The 15,236-nt window shown below is 35.8% G+C and overlaps 1 long non-coding RNA gene across 2 annotated transcripts in view; it reads left to right on the forward strand.

Annotated features, from left to right (window-relative positions):
- Positions 1-2,159: 2,159 nt before the first annotated feature.
- Positions 2,160-15,236, forward strand: part of LOC144321938 (uncharacterized) — a 248,343-nt gene continuing 235,266 nt past the window's right edge. Inside the window, exon 1 of one of the 2 annotated variants that reach the window (XR_013387454.1) lies at positions 2,160-2,306. This is a non-coding gene — a long non-coding RNA (uncharacterized LOC144321938). Of the gene's footprint in view, positions 2,307-4,806; positions 4,858-15,236 lie in introns of those variants that run through there. The other variant, XR_013387453.1, reaches the window with a different exon arrangement.

Consider the following 15,236-nt stretch of genomic DNA (forward strand, 5'->3'; position numbering starts at 1 on the left):
TTAAAATACTACATGGGCTTGAACTGAAGCTTAAAAGTTTCAGAGCCAGAATATTAGAGAGTCTTAGAGGTTTCAGTTAGTTGCTCTTAGCTAAAATCTGAGAGCCTGGATGAACCCAAATTGTTCCCATGGATCATAAAGACTTTATGGATGGACAGTCTGATTTGCTACAAGATGAGACCATGTTGACTATTTATCGAGACCATGTATTTTGCCCATTTATCGTTTTTTATAAGCCTTCAGACACTAAGTCTTCATGTTAAAAGATGTGAGTTACAGAGGGCTATAAAGTTACCCAGCTGTTCTGAGAAATGTTTTATGTTTAGTGGGTATTTGTTTCTTTAATCATGTAGAAAAAGTTATCATCATGCCAGGTCAACCAGCTTTTCTTTTGTCCTTATGACAGACTACTGAACTGTTGAAAGGGTGTAAGATATATGAGTATTTGTTTTTATTATTTGGGAAACAGTACTAGAGCTTAGCGCCTAAAAAATACAGACTACACAAATTTTTCCCCATTCAGTTTCAGAAGAGGAGGAGGATGGAGGGATGGGGTCACTGGGTGACAGGCACTGAGGAGGGCACTTGATGGGATGAGCACTAGGTGTTATACTATATGTTGACAAATGAAATTTAAATAAAAAATATTTTAAAAAAGAAACATCTGAGAGGCTTGTTTAAAAATTGCAGAATCAGCATTTTAAACAAATCTCCCAAGCAATTCTGGTACATTCAGAAGTTCAAGAACCCTTGCCTCTATAGCAAATGATGAGATGCCTTACACCAAGTAAGTGGATCCTCGCATATTTATTAAATTGAATTACACATTTGTTCTGATAACTTCTGACTAGAGGGCTGACTTAGTAAGTAATACTAATAAAAATACCTAATGCTTAAAAAAATAAAAAATACAGACTTCACATTTAACACATCCTTTTGCAACAATTTTACTACTGACTTCCCATCTTGAAAGCTGCTTCACATTTTCCTGTACCTTCCACTATACAAAAGTGCAACCCATTTCCCTCTCACCCTTAATTATGTGTAGGATGAAACAGCATTTACCGTGATGTCTTATAGAACAAAGATTCCTCAATGTTCTTATTTTCTCTACTTACAGACTCTAGGCTACCTCTCTTGTCTCTTTCCCCAAAGGTTTCCCTCTGTCTTCCTCTATGTAAGTGCTATACTCTGACCAAATACATTTCCAATTTGAAATTTACCAAGAGCTAAGTCCTAAAAGAAAGGGAAGGGAAGATACATGATGTGTTATCCATTAGTAAAATTAGTACCCAGATCTAAATTATATTGGATAATTTAAAACATAGCACCATACATATCTATAGCTAGCATTTGTATTTCTTCTCATCAGTAAACACAGAGGTTAGGTGAAAAGTAGAATAATTAAATTAGAAAATTCTTTACAGGAAGGGGAGAAGGAAAAAAAGCCCCTTGGAATGCCGTCATCAATGCAACCATAAAACTGCAAGGAGCAAAGACTATACAGAGGTCAAGGGAAATGGAGCATGGGTCATGGAGAGAAAATCCCCCAAAGAGTCATATTTCAGACAACTGCTGTTTGGATAAAAACCACTTCTGGGCCCATACTTAAACTTCATCTCCAGTTACTGTTTCATACAAGATCCACTATTGGGGAGGCCCCAGTATATAATAATAGTAATAATACTATTATATCCATTATATAGAACTTAAAATTTTCAGCAACTTCTCTATCTATTAATCCCGTGATGACGTCACATCTCTGAACAACACTCAGGAAAATACTGCACTGATCCTTCTGCATTTCTCTCAGGTGGATGCTTCTCTTTGTTTTCTCATTTTACAAATGGGGAAACCAAGGCACAGTTGAATGAAATGCCCTGAAAATAGAAGCCCATGAGATGAGCTCTCCTTTCCCTGGCACTATCTGAATGCTCAGGGACCTCAAGACCCTGTTCCTTTCTGAGGTATATTCTGCAGGTTAGAGTCCTAATTAAAATGATTTTGCCAGATGTTCCAGACTGTCTGTTGGCAGAATTACATGGGGGAATTTGTAATAAGACAATTGCCCAAATGGTTATTACTCTATTGCTTTTGTGACCTCAAAAGGGTATTATACACAGAGAGACCATTACCAAAAATACAATGTGGGGGAGATGAATCTGAAAGCCACTGGGAAGGAATGTGGCATGAGAACAAGAGGACTCTCGGTGCCTCCCATTGCTTTGTGACTTCTAATCATCTTTCATTGGCTTCCAGACAGCTGCCAGAGGCCCCAGTGGCTTTGCTGGGTGGTTGTGACGTGTGTGAGTAGATTCTGTATTAATTCTGTGTCTGAGCTTCAGGCTTGCACTTCTATTGTGGAACATTAGCAATTTTCTAAGTTTGGCCTTCATGCTTTGTAACTTTAGAAAAAGCTGCTGATAGGGTTGACACTTTGTTGGATTCCCCTAGAACTCTATACATACAGTAAGATTATTTCTGAACATTCTTCATTACTAACTGAAATAAACACATGTAATGAGAACTTGGCATCAGGGAAATGTTCTGAAATGGCACTGTATTTTAAGAGGTGGAAAAAAGTTAGAAGCTCAGACAACTGAAAATCACTCAGCTGCCTTTTAAAATCTTCTTACTGGATTAAGTTATGTGTTCTACAAACATCTAAGTTTGAAAACTTTGGGCTTCTTTGAGTAATGTCAAGAGAAGCTGAATAAATAAGTCAAGCTCCTACACAATATGTACGAAATGTGTGGCAGACTAACAGAATGATTTTCCCCCCAAGTCTCCTAGTTTTCATAATTATGAAGTCATTCAAGATCACATTAAGCTACTTGTAAAACAATGAATTGAAAGAAGCAGAAAAAAGTCGACTCTAACTCCTTCTTCCTACTCTACCCTCCCATTGTTAAACATTGTGACCTAAGGTATAAATCCTTCAATTCATTTTGTGTTTGTGTGTGTGTTTTAAGGTTGACATTATGGTATGTACTAATTGTGAATCTGTCAAAATCTTCTATGTCTCTGAATGTCACTCTCCAACTGTACCCACTTCACTGGTTTTTATACTGAGGATTCAATAGTCCTACATTGTGTCCTGTAGAAGTGGAAGGTTCCTGAGTCCAAATTCAAGGTTTAATTTTTCTCCATTTTGTATTCCCATCCATATAAGCCAAATCTTTCCATCTCCCTAATGCTTGAGATAGTTTTGACTACTCTGTGGTTATTTTCCACTGAAAATGCTGGTATAGTTCAGTTTAAAACTTTGGTTAAGACTTCAGGTCTTGCAAAAAAAAAAACATGGGATAGACTGCATTTTATTAGTTCAATCTGGGAACAAGGAGAAAAGATTGGGGTGAAAAACACAACTGGTACTTATCTTGGCTTTAGGACTTCTTCTCATGCTCTCGCCCTGGGTAAAACCAGTTGACTGCCATCAGTGCCCTCATTGTGATAGTCATTCAAACATATGCTTTCTCAGTGGGTCCTCCTGCATGGTTCCCACTGTGTCTACAGGATTTTCCCACCCTGGTTCCTCTGACTCCATTCTCACTTCTTCCACTGCCTTTGAGCCTCCACCAATGGCTGACTTTTAAGAGTTTCTTGTTCCTGAGATTCCCTTGCCTAGTACATGAACTACATCTATCCATTTGTAGATGTCTGGTCACCAGGCATAGCTAATGAAAAACTGGAATTGATCTATCTGTATCTATATTAGCCCATCATCATTTCTAAAATAGTGACCCATTCATGTCCAGATTGTAATCTTTTTTTCACAACCTGTATTATACCAAGGTTCTAGGGATTTGTGAAGTCAAGTTAATTACAGCATCAACTTGAACCATTTAAGCTCTGCTTAAACTCAGTGGAGCCAGGTTCCTGAGATTCCCTCGCCTGGTACATGAAACTCTTAGTAGATTTGGAGGGGATGCGGATGTGGATGAGATTCTAGCCAGGCAGTTCTGTGATATTCCTTGATCAGTATTAACCCCCCCAAATAATAGTCCTGTCTGCTCCTCTGGTGGGTAGCAATGTCACACAGACTTGTAAAGTCATGGCCCATATGATTGTGCATATGAGAGAGAGAATTCTTTTTAAGTTATTTTTTAAAGATTTTATTTATTTATTCATGAGAGACACAGAGAGCAGCAGAGACACAGGCAGAAGGAGAAGCAGGCTCCCTGCAGGGAGCCCAATGTGGGACTTGATCCCAGGACCCCAGGATCACGACCGGAGCCAAAGGTAGATGCTCAACCACTGAGCCACCCATATATCCCATGAGAGAGAATTCTTAACCTCTCTTGCAACAGAAACATCTTATGGAAAAAAGAATAAAAATAATTGGGGCTTGAAATCTACTAGATGTGACCTTCAGTCCTGGTCCTTTTGCTTCCTACTCTGTAGGTATGTGACCTGAAGTATATTGCACAAACCCTCTGGCAATCAGTTTTCAGAACTTATTACCTGTATCATGTGAATAAGAAAGGCCAAAGGATTGACATAAGGATTCATTGATGGGTGGTATTAAAATAAATGTATAACTCACCTATTCCATTTCCTTGTTGATTCTACAAGAAGACATGCAACATATGTTCTTCCTTTCTGGTTTCCTTCTCCTTACCTTGAGTTCCTCTCCCTCTCTTTCTTCCTTCCTTTCAATGTTGAGGAGTAGAAACAGAAAGTTATTGAGGTATATGGATACATGGGTGGAAGATGTCAGGAGGTAAGCAAGGGTACCATTGTGCTGTAATAGTCAATTACTTATGCTCAATGGGCCCCAAACACAAAATGTTGCATTCCTTAACTGGCAGCTGGAGCTTTGTGAGTTGGTTTGGAGGGAGTTTAATGGTTGGAGAGGTACGTGAAAAGGAGATTGGTCCAATTTAACCTGTAAAGGATATAGTTTTAAGATTAAAGGACAGGATAGCATAGACTAAAAAATCATTTCCAGTGAGAGGAATTTCAAATCCATATGAATAAAGTCATAGAGAGTTATATATCGTTTTCAAATAATTCTTAAAGAAGTTTGCAATTTCCCTGGTTATGTTCATTCCCTTTAATATTTATAAGAAATAGATATGGCAGGAGTTAGAAAGTAAAGAGTGAGAACTGAATCCCCAGTATTCCTAGAAACATATTAGGACTTGTATTAACTGCCTTCAGAATCCATTTTGATAGAAAAACCCAAGTTGAAAGTTTTTCCAAGTTGCCCAAATAACTGTACAGGCAATAAACTTTAGCATTGCTTTTCCCTCAGGGAAAATTATGCTGAGTGCATTTGATAGAGTTTTATATTGAGAGATAGGGAAGCAGGGAAGCCAAGGGGGGAAGGGATGATGAGCAGAAGAGAGAATTAACACATAGCAGAAGCATTAAAGCTTTAACTTAAATACAAATGATTTTCCGACTGTTTGAGAATACAAGGGTGATATTCATAATTGCCCAGCTGTTGTTTGTAGAGTATAGCAGCTGCACATAAGTGACTACACAGATACGGAATTTTATTGTCTTTTCTTCAATTCTTATGTGACTCTGGGTAGGGGGAGGATATTATTTTACCCTTGAATGGAGGGAGGAAAAAACAATATTTTTCTTAAAGATTTAGACAAGTCAGAGAAGTGAGAGAATTCAGCTCCTTTCTCCCATCCTTTTGTTGAAATACTGATTCAAAGAATGATTCATTCTACCTGTCTCATTAACACCATGTAGAATGCTCCAACTCTGCATTTTTGAATGGCCATAAACCACATACATTTTGAAGAAAATAATCAGTTGTGAGTGCTTATTTTTCCCCCTCCAGTGACCCAATGAAGAAATGAAAATTGAGGAAAATATTTCCCTTTATTTGAAATAGTACTTTCTTTCCTCCAGTCTGTGGAGTCGTAAACATTAAGAGGTACTGAAGGGATGCTTTAAATAAAAAAGAATTCAGTGGACATTGTAAAATAAGCCTCATATATGCATTTGAGAGCTACATGTCTGGCATCCATGGTGGCCTGTGTGACATGGACGTATAGTAATTCATATACAGGGCTGGTGTGTGGCAGAGATCCTAGTATCTCATCCACAGATGAGACATTTTTAAGATCCTACCTACCTAGTTATATTCTGAGGTCCTTTTCCCCTGAACTATTTTTGATTTTACTTCTTTATAATTTTCTTCAATTCTCTAGTTTGAACCAAATCTTAGTTTCTACTTTTTCTAGTAGACTTTTACATACTACTGACTTCATACCAACTTACATGGATTTATGATGGGGTGACATGTCGATACACCTAGAGTAAGTTGAAAATAGCACTTAAGTCAGAAATTCATTTAATATCCCAACCTGCTGAACATCATAGCTTCGCCTCGCCTACCATAAATATACTCAGAGCACTTACGTTAGCTTACAGATAGGCAAAATAATCCAACGTAAAGCTTATGTTATTATAATGTGTTGAACATCCCATGTAATTGATGACTGTACTGAAAGTGAAAAACAGAATGGTTAGAAGTCTATCAGTTACTCCCCTCATGATTGTGTGGCTGCCCAGGAACTGTAGCTTGCTGCTGCTGTCCAGCAAAGAACACAAAAACAATAGTCTGGGAAAAGATGAAAAGTCAAAATTTGAAGTATGGTTTCTACTGAATGTGCATCACCTTTGTGCTATTGTAAGGTCAAAACGTTGTATGTCAAACCATCGTACGTTGGGCACCATCTGTATTTCTATGTTTTTCTTTTCCTCGGCTTGCATATAGTTGTGTTTTCATTGATTGCTAAAAATACTTTCATTACTGAGGCACCTGGATGCCTCAGTCAGTTAGTCAGCTCAGGTCATAATCCCAGGGTCCTGGGATCGAGCTTCGAGTTGGGCTCCCTGCTCAGTGAGGAGTCTGCATGTCCTTTTTCCTTTGCGGCTCCACCTGCTTATGCTCCCTCTGTCAAATAAATAAATCTTTTAAAAAATACTTTCATTACTTATAAATACTTTAGGAAAACTGTGGACATCTTTCCAGTGCAATAACAAACAATCGTTGAACGCTTATTGTGTGTTGGAGATGATGCTGTGCATTCATGGTTACTTCCATGAATCCTCCAGCAGACTTTGGGAATTTTTCAATAAGATTATCTCCATTTTACAGATGATAAAACTGCGGAGTAGAGGTGCTAATGTGTGTGTAATTGTAGAGCTGGAAGATTGCGGAACCAGGATTCAGACTCTTGTTCTATTTCTAATGATGGCACGGCCAGGAGCGAGGTCTGCCCTGCCCCCTTGCCCTGGTTCCTTCACATCCTGGGTTCTTTCTGTAAACACTAATTATGTGATTCCAAGATCTATTTTCCAGATCTACCCTCTCTTGGAATTCTGACATCCTATATCTACTTGGCTGGTTGATAATCTTTACTTGAATATAGAAGTAGGCATCTCAAACATAAATAGTTAAAGTAGGCATCTGAATTACTAATGTCCCAGGTCCTACAATGACCTTTTCTCTCTTTCTATCTGAGTCAATATCACAATCTTCCTCCTAGTTGCTCAAATCAAAATTAATGATTTTTTAAAATCCCTGTCTTTTTCACATCGCTGTATTTAATCAATCAGCAAGTGCCATCTGTTTTACCCCTACAATATATTCCAAATCCTCTCACTTTTTTCCATATTTAATATTGCCACCCCAGTCCAAGATCTCATTGCATTTCATCCGCTCTAGAGCAGGAGGCTTCACATAGGTCTACCTGATTCCAATACTGCCTCTATCTGGTGTCCTGTCAACCCAACAGTATTGATGCCTCTAGAGTGAAAATTCCATCTTAAAATATCTCTGCAGTGGATTCCCATTACACTTAGAATAAAATAAAAACTCCTTTTACATTACCATCTTGTCTGAGTGACATTTGTTAACATTCAGGTCTTAGCTTAAGTGACATTCAGGGACACTGTTCCTGACCATTCACTGTAAAAGTAGTCACCTTGTTACTTACAGATCACTACAAGTACTAATAATTTTTCTTGCACATTTGGTTATTATTTTTTCCCACCACAATAGGTGTTTCATGAGTCAAGTGCCTTACTTGTCTTGGTTATATCTGTACTCACAGATACCTCATGAATGTTAATCATAATCAAACACTTCCCAACTGAAAAATTTCATGTCATTGCATTTAAAATCCACCATTTAATCAACGTGCCCTATTGTCAACTGCACACATCTTTGCACGTTTTCTTTTAAATACACTTCCACATGTGGAATTGAGTCAAAAGGTAACCATACTTAACTTTTCATGGTTGTTGCAGAATTGTCCTGGAAAACTTGTATCATTGCTTACCAAGAAGAAATAAGAATTTCTATTACTCTATTCTCTTATCAACACTGGGTATTGTTAATTTTTTTTTTCAATTATTTTCTGATCTGAATGATGAAAAATGCAATTTCGTTATTGTTTGAATTTGTACTTACTTCATTAGTTGTTAGATTGAACATCATTTTGGAATTTAAATGCCACTAACATTTTTACCTTTGTGATTTCTCTGTTAAATTATGGTGCCAGTTATTGTGTGTTTCCTTTTATTAATATGAGACCCATTATAGGTATTGCAAATTCAAATAATTTTAGTCACTTTCCATTTTTATTTGATCACTATTAATGTCGGTGCCCTTTACAGAAGTTGAAATTTTTATTTAGTGATAATTATAGATGTCTTTCTCCAATGTTAGCTCTAGAAAGTTTTTCCCTTCTTGATATTTCAAGCACATTAACTAATGTGTTGTTGTATTTCTTTTATAGCTTTAGTTTTCATGTTTAAAATTTTATTTGCCCATAGGAAGTAAGGTAGAGAATTGCCTTTTTTATTTTAAATTTCTAAACATTAACGTATCAGTTATTCTTTATTTTTAAGTGATCTCTCCACCAAATGTGGGGCTCAAACTCAAAACCCTCAGATCAAGAGTTGCATGTTCTTCCAATTGAACCAGTAGGGAGGTCCTAAAAATCATAGGTTTTCTAGTATTCATTTTCTTCCTACTGTCTTTTACTGACGAGTGCTTCTCTCACATTTTTTTTCACATTATGTATTAACATCCATATTTGGATCCATTAATGGATTCTTTATTTCAACATACTACAAACAGTGTTCTTGGGAAGATAATTTTAGGAATTCTCTGGAAAAGAATGTCAGGGGTCACACAAGTTGGGGAAAAATGTAGTGTTATGTAAATTGAGACAGGTTTCCATAAAATAGTACTTCTCAGATGGTTTAATGTGCTAAAATAGATTGTAAATCTCTAAGAGGTGGATAAAGGAGGTCATATTTTTGAGGAGTGTTTGTCATGGAAATGGTTTTGGGAAGGATTTCATTTCACCGTAATTGGGCAAACTTGATCCATGCTTTTTTATCAATCTGTCTCTGTATTGGCCTGTGCCATAATCCTCCAGTTCATGGACCTTTATAATTTATTTTATTATTTGTTAAGGCATGTCTTTCCTCCTTAGTGTTTTTTTTCAAATTATAAGAGATTTCCCAAATATTTTGCACACATCTCGCACAGTAGACATTTTACTTTATTAACTTGTGAGGGAACAGTAAATCACAAGAATTTTTGTGTTTCCATAGGACAGAACTTGTCTGAGGCTTACTCTTCTTTTCTTTTCCTGTCTTTTCATTTCCTTGCCTTTGTTCAAGTTAATAGAAAGCAAGATTTTGGACACTGCTAAGGTTTCTCAAAGGCTAACTAAGAGTAATCTGAGATTAGTTCAGATAATTTTTACTAACAGAAACAGAAAAACCCATGAGACGAGAGGGAGCAGTTCATCAATAAGAAATAAGCAGCATCGGACAATTGGACAGTCACAATCCTGAATGTTGAGAAGGAGCTGGCAGGCTTCAGGACTGACTAATAAGAAATTATTAGTAATAAGGGAGGCATATGTCAAAAAGTGTATCTTAGTTTTTCATTTTCCAAGTTGTTCTAAGATGACCTTTAAACCCATACTAAAGTTTAATTTTTTTTTTTAATCTTGCTTTAGGAAAACAGCAGAAAGTGGATGCTATCCGACAGTTTAGGAAGTAAACATACCTTCACTTGAAAATCTTAATTTATGCACTGTACAGCATTGAGAGGATTAAGACACCTGAGATCAATTTGCTATAGCAGAACAACTCCTGAACTTGAATTGGAAGAGACAATTCAAAAATTCAGGGCTCTGAGCTGTGAGTTGTTACTAGTTGTGTGACTTTGCACAAGTCACTTAGGCTCTCAGATCTTCCGATCTCGAAGGCTACGGTGGACTGGGGCTTGCTCTCCAGACACAGCATTAACTCCCACTCTACAGGTGCTGACCTCATGGTTATGGTAATTGGCAATGGCCACCGTGGGAGTTTATACACTGTGGAAAGCGACACTCACTACGAATTAGGATAGTCTTCTTGTTCCTGTTGTCCTTGCTGTGTTCACAGAGACTGTATTGAGGTTGCTGTGTGTAATCCATACCAGTTCTTAGAAGTTGTGGGAAAATTAAAATGATTTAATAAATAAGAAATCGCTTAATTAACTACTAATCTTAGCCAAATTAAGGCACTACATGTAACTTTATCTCTGAATACCTCTTTGAAGAGTAAAGCTTAAAATAAAAAAAAAAAACCTGTAAATTTCTAAAGAGAACAAACTTTAGTTTTTTTTTTTAAAGATTTTTATTGATTTATTCACAGAGAGAGAGGGAGAGACAGCCATTTATCTTTGGTTAATTTTGGAAATACTTTAAGTATTTTCATGGAGTAGTTATTTTATATAAGTTTTTAAGTAGTGAAGTGAAAAAATTGGGTTTTGTACAGTACAATTCTTGAAATTTAGATTTTCTACTCTTGTTGATTCTGGAGAGGTAAAGTCATACTTCTATCATCTAAATATCTCTAAACCATATTCCCAAATACTTTCTGACTTTGTGACCACTCTAGATACATTAATAGAACACCAAGGAACAGATTCAGTCAGAGATAATAAATGCTTTTTGGTATAGTGGAATGAATATGAAAATTGATGAGGAGAGTGAGGTAATAGGCTTTCCCAGAGCCTTCATAAGAGGGTGGGGAGGAAAAGTAGCTATGAGGAGAGTTTTACCTCCACTTTTTTTTTAAAGATTTTATTTATTTATCCATGAGAGACGCAGAGAGGCAGAGACACAGGCAGAGGGAGAAGCAGTCTCCCTGCAGAGAGCCCGATGTGGGACTTGATCCCAAGAGCCCAGAATCATGACTTGAGCCAAAGGTGGACGCTTAACCACTGAGCCACCCAGGTGCCCTTTATCTCCACTTCAGACAGAGTCCTGTCTCTAGCAATATGATATGAAATATTTTCCTCCCTATATCTTCCCAACCCCCTTCTAAGCCAGTCCCTTGGCATTAACACTTTTGAGGATTCTAGACACACTTGTATAGGCTGAGTGTTGAAAGTACTCTGCTCCTAGAGACAGAATTAATATCAAGTTTGACAAATATGTAAGGAAATCAGAAAAAAAATTGTAAGAGATCTTTACAGTGAAGAGGTAGAAGCTGATATGAAATGACTTGGCTTGACAGTCAGGTAATATACTGATTGTATTGATCAAATTTGAGAATAATAAAATGGCTTCCAGAAAATTCTTTCTTGAGTTGTTCATTAGGTATGTACTCTAACTTTACTATTTTTGCATAACATTTAGAATTAGTCTTTTATTTTCATTCAATCTCATTTCCTAAAACAAGGAAATTGATACATTTCATAAAAACTTTATTTAAATATGCCTAATGATGAAAATATTGTCAGTGTATAGAGATGAGAATTTTAGTCTGATTACATTTTCTGCTAACATCTTTTTCATTGCCCTCTAGTGGTATTTGACTGGCTGAATGTGTTCTAGATGGGATAGATGGGCTTTTCAAAAATTAACCTTCTATTAACATCATAAGGTCTTAAAAAACACAAATGCTAATGATATTGACAAAGCACTTACTAATTGACGTTTGGTTATATCATCTTTATCCTCTTACTTTGATGAAATACCACAGTGTTCTTAATATTAAACTCAAATAAAATTTAGTTTGATGTTAGATTGGTTGAAGAGCCAAGTTTTAAATTCAAATAGGGATTTTGTGAAATCAGACTCACTTTAGGAAGCCCTAAGCTTGGAAATAAATTTTCGGTTTCATAAATTTCTGCCCTATTAGGCTAATTTAATTTGGTAATTGAAATCAGTGCTATTTTACTTTGATATTTAAAGTGTTAACATAATAAGAAAAATTCAATTATCCTTTTACTTTGATAGCACTGTTAGGATACTCAGAACACATCCTCTCAGGAAAGCAGAAAGTACCAGAGATCCAACAGAAGAGTTGGTTTCTCTAAGATTGTAAGTGAAAGAGGTTTTAATGTTGTGTATGTATCCTGATCCTGGAAGAATACAAAATTTCAACCTCTAACCTAATTTGCTTACTGAGAAGAAATATTTTAAGGACATTATTAATGCCTGCTTGCCTTTTCTCTCTCTCTCTTTCTTTCTTTCTTTCTTTCTTTCTTTCTTTCTTTCTCTCTTTCAGCATGAAGGGGATGTGTTTTAGACGGTAAAATGATAAAATTCACTCCATAACTTTCCATATCTTCTGATCTTTTAGTTAGGTTCCCATTTCAACCATTTCATATTCATTCCCAGATGAGAGCTTCTTGTCTTGCTATCCCGTTTATTGATAATATCTCTGCTGCTCCTTTTTTATGTGGCTACATCCTACTTATTTTTCAGAGGTTTTTGCTAAGAGTACCTACATGGCCTTTCATGACTATTCAACACATATTTCAACTTCTCACCTCTCAGTATGCTTAGAAGGTAAAATTTTTTATCAGTTACGTCAGCAAGAAATAATCATGAGGTTTATAGTATTAAAATGCTCTGCAATTATATAATGAATTATAGCATGTATGTAGGAAAAGTACAAAGATTTTTTTTTTACTTAAATCTTGTTCCTTTAAATCTAGTACTTTATTTATTCATTCACCATTTGACATAAACTTATAAATTATATGTCATTTATTGGGCACTATTGTAGGATCCTGAATCTGATGGTAAATGGATAGACCTGTTCTATATTCTTGTTTATATGGAGAGATAAGTAAGAAAACAAATGAGGGAGATTATTATGGCTTATGACAAGGGCTGTGAAAGAGAAGAGATAAGAAGAATAATAGATCATAAGCAGGTGAGGGATTGTTTTTCTTCTCTGTTTTGTAGGTAAGGACGTGGGGGGCAGAGAATATTTAACCACATGTTGATGGCCCCTGGCCAGCTGGGATTATCCAGCCATCAGAGTCTGAAGCCCATGCATGTCCTTTCTACAATATGCTAATGCTAAAGAAAATTCAGTTAATAGTTACTCTAGTCACAACTGAATTTTGATGTGAGGAGTTTGGGCTACATTAATTTGTAAAACCTTCAACTTATAATTTAGAAAAATGATCATCAGTGGTCATTAGCCCAAAGAAAACAATATATCAATAAAACAACAGAGGGCAGCCCTGGTGGCTCAGTGGTTTAGTGCTGCCTTGAGCCCGGGGTGTGATCCTGGAGACCTGGGATCCAGTCCCGCATCAGGCTCCCTGCATGGAGCCTGCTTCTCCCTCGTCTCTGCCTCTCTTTCTCTCTCTGTGTCCTTCATGAATAAATAAGTAAAATCTTAAAAAAAATAAATAAATAAAACAACAGAGCCTAGCTAGGAGCATGTGAGAGCATGACATATAGAAGGTATGTCTTCACAAAGCAATCACAAAAAGACTAACTATTCTACAAAGTCTAAAAGGACAGACTAAAAAACACTGGGACAATTAGTTCATTTGAAAAAAATAAAATTTGACCTCTACCTGACACTATGCACAAAAATAAAATCCAAAAGAAGTAAAAATACGAATTTGAAAAACTTAACTATAAATTTTTTCTGGAAAAAATGAGACTTTTTATGATACTGGCTTAGTAAATGATTTGTGAGTCTCAAAAAAACACAAATGATAAAGGAAAATACTGGTAATGTGCCCACATCAAAAATTGCTCATGAGAAATTCAAGCCACAGACTGGAGACAATACTTGTAAAACATATAACTTAACAAAGAGATAGAAACCAAAATTGATAAAGAATACACGAACAAATACAGAAAAACAAATCATTGAAGTCTAGGCAAAAAGCATGAACAGGCAGTTCACAGAGGAAAGGATGACCAATTCACACAGGTAGAGTTGCTTAATATCACTAGCACTGAGGGAAATGCATTTTGAAATCATAGATATATTGTGACCCATCACATTGGCAAAAAATAAGGCTGACATTATCAACATTGATGAGAACATGAGGAAACACTAAGTTTCATATTACACCCAAGAAAGTATGAATTTTGTAACAATTTTCCAGAGCCATTTGGTAATTGTTTGTAGAATTGGCAAAGCACTAGCAGTTACTTCCCAATTCCTATTTTGAATATAGACCTACAAGTGTCTCTTGAATACAGACTGAAAAAAAAAATGCATGTAGGTGCAGTGGCAAAAGTTAGAAATAGTCTATCAATAGAGGACTGGATAAATAAAAAACGAATTATTTAGATAATGAAAAAACAGATGACATGTGTCACCATGGATTAATTTTTAAACATTTTTTAGGGAAAAGGTAAACTATGTTATGATGGTATATATGTAAATAAATGGACACTATATATGCTTATTAGATACATCTGTTTTCAGAAAAATATGAAATACAAAGATACACATGAACTTGAGGAAGCGCTTCTAAGAATGGGGGAGGACTACAAAAGGGGTTCAAGTATATCTGGAAGTTGTAGTTCTTTAAAACTTCTAGCAAAGATAAAGTGATTTAATAAAAGTTACATATGTTATAGAAGTAACATTTGTTAAATCTGCATGGTGAATAAATACATCTTCTATTTGCTCCACTCACCCATACTTTTGAAATGTTTCATAACAAAAATATTTCAAGATTTCATACTTCATAATTCTCCTTAACATTGCATTTTCTCATATCAGTTAGATGCTAAACTCATCACATAAGTTTTCTATTTCTATAAATTCAACTAATTTTTTTACTTCATCATATATTGTAAGGGTACTATAAATGGAATTTTTGAACTTAAAGAACAGTAAAAAAAAAGTCTATATATTCATATATTCACAGTGGCTTTTATTCAGTAAAGAAATATATAATGGAATCTTTTTAGAAACTATCA

Source organism: Canis aureus, chromosome 10 (genome assembly GCF_053574225.1).
Source record: "Canis aureus isolate CA01 chromosome 10, VMU_Caureus_v.1.0, whole genome shotgun sequence".
NCBI lineage: Eukaryota > Metazoa > Chordata > Mammalia > Carnivora > Canidae > Canis > Canis aureus.